This window comes from Lygodium microphyllum, chromosome 19, assembly GCF_053477565.2.
Source record: "Lygodium microphyllum isolate KBCC chromosome 19, Lygodium_microphyllum_v1.1.10, whole genome shotgun sequence".
Classification (NCBI taxonomy): Eukaryota; Viridiplantae; Streptophyta; class Polypodiopsida; order Schizaeales; family Lygodiaceae; genus Lygodium; species Lygodium microphyllum.
The window spans coordinates 36,717,215-36,719,346 of record NC_141153.1 but is presented as its reverse complement, the minus strand read 5'-3'; the positions used below and the strand labels follow the sequence as shown (position 1 = coordinate 36,719,346).

Below are 2,132 nucleotides of genomic sequence, written 5' to 3'. Positions count from 1 at the left end.
GGTGGGGGGGTGTGTGTGCGTGCATGTGTGGTTGTTCATGTGATTGAAGCAAAAACTACACATCATAAATATAGAACAAGAAATATAATCAAGCACCTCTCAAGTTTGTGGAACGTGATTTGGCATATGCAAGTGTTAAGGGACAACTTCTAGCAGGCCTTGCTTTTTAGTATGCCCCATAGGAAGCCTAGGTTAGATGTGAGTACTACTCTCCACCTTGGAGGCCATCAACATTTTTGATAGAGTAGTGTTCCAGCTAAGAAGATGGTGCATATACTTGATTATGTGAGTACTACTCTCCACCTTGGAGGCCATCAACATTGGTGTTCCAGCTAAGAAGATGGTGCATACACTTGATTATGAGGGAACCTTTGAGAAAAAGAGGAGAGAGAGAGAGAGAGAGAGAGAGGATGGCCGCGAGAGAGAGCACGCGGGGGGTGTGTGGCTTAAGGAAGCAAAGAAGGGGTCGTCAACTTTTTGACAGGAGATTGGATTTCGCTTAAGCGGGACGCATTCGATCGCGTATTACAAGCGATAAGTTGGCTTTCTTCCTCCGAGAGAGAGAGAGAGAGAGAGAGACACACACACACACACGCGCGCAGCGGCTTATATAAAATCGAGGAAGAGAGAGAGGGATCAGAGAGACCGTGGCAAAGCCTCCCTCCCTCCCCCTCTCCCTCTCCCTCTCCCTCTGTGTAGCTATGGCTCCATTCCCCTCCTCCTCCGCCGCATTGCTCCTTGTCTTGCTAGTGGGCGCAGCTCATGAGCTGGCCATGGGCGGCGACCCGGACCCCTTGCAGGACTACTGCGTCACGGACACCAGCAAGCTGGGCAGCGCGGGATTCCTCCCTTGCAAGAGCCCCGCCCATGTGAGCGCCTCCGACTTCAAGAGCTCCCTCCTGGCGGCGCCCGGCAACACCTCCAACCCGCTGGGCATCGCGCCCGTCCTGGCCTCCGCCGCCTCCGTGGGCGGCCTCAACACCCAAGGCCTCTCCTTCCTGCGCATCGACTATGCCAAGGGCGGCCTCGTTCCCCCGCACGTCCACCCCCGCGCCTCCGAGGCCCTCTTCGTGGTCTCTGGCACCCTCTCGGTGGGCTTCGTGGACACCACCAACACCCTCTTCGCCGAAACCCTGCGCCCCGGCGACCTCTTCGTCTTCCCGCGCGGGCTCCTGCATTTCATCCTCAACACCGGCCCCGGCAAGGCCCTCACCCTCTCCAGCCTCAACAGCCAAAACCCCGGGGCTTCTCTGGTGGCCAACGCGCTCTTCGGCGCGCACCCGCCCCTCTCCGACACGGTCCTGGAAAAGGCCTTTCGGCTATCCCACGAACAAGTCGAGCACCTAAAGAAGGCTTTCCGTTAGTTAAAGAGGAAGCTCCCCCCCCCCCCAAATTATCCTCTTTGAGTCTTATCACACCATTATGATCTTATGTTATGTAGCTTGTGATGCTACAGCTTTCATGCAATGTTTGTTAGTGCAACATTCCTTGTTTATCCATAATCAAGAACTCCAACCTTCCAACATCCTCATATCCGGTGCTCGCGAAAAACTTTTTCCCCATCCAATGGAAAAAAGGATTGGGCTTAACTCCATCCGGTTTTGAGAGGGAAATAGCCGGTTCTATAACTAAAATGCTTTAAAAACAACCGGTTTTCATCAAGACAAGCTTCAATTTCGACCAGTTTTTTGAGAATGTTGCCTCGAAAAACTACACTAAAGGACGGTTTTCTATGAGCACTGCTCATATCCACCCGATGTAGAGCGAAACTTTCAAAGCTACTTTTTGATACACACGACAAACACCCCAAAGCATTAAAACTACCACACAATACCCGAATCGTGATCGAGCCACCAAAGTTTAGATAAACATTTTAACTTCTCGATACCCTACATTAATTTGTTAAGAAGTTTCGCTTGGTTGGCTTCTAGAGCACGCACACTAAGCAATGGAGTACTTAAATATTATTTTTTCGTTTAAAGAGCCTCAAACCTTGCTTTTTGTGATGCTAGAAGGTATCTTTAAATCAACTTATCTTTCACACAATGGTGTTGGGAGATAAATCCCCTCCTCCCCCAACCCTTGCTCAGCACACATACGCACATGCTCGCTCGCTCACTCACTCTCACTCA

The 2,132-nt window shown here is 51.2% G+C and overlaps 1 pseudogene; it reads left to right on the top strand.

Annotated features, from left to right (window-relative positions):
- The first annotated feature begins 396 nt into the window (after positions 1–396).
- Positions 397–1,921, top strand: LOC148019752 (germin-like protein 1-1 pseudogene; annotated as a pseudogene).
- Positions 1,922–2,132: the final 211 nt, after the last annotated feature.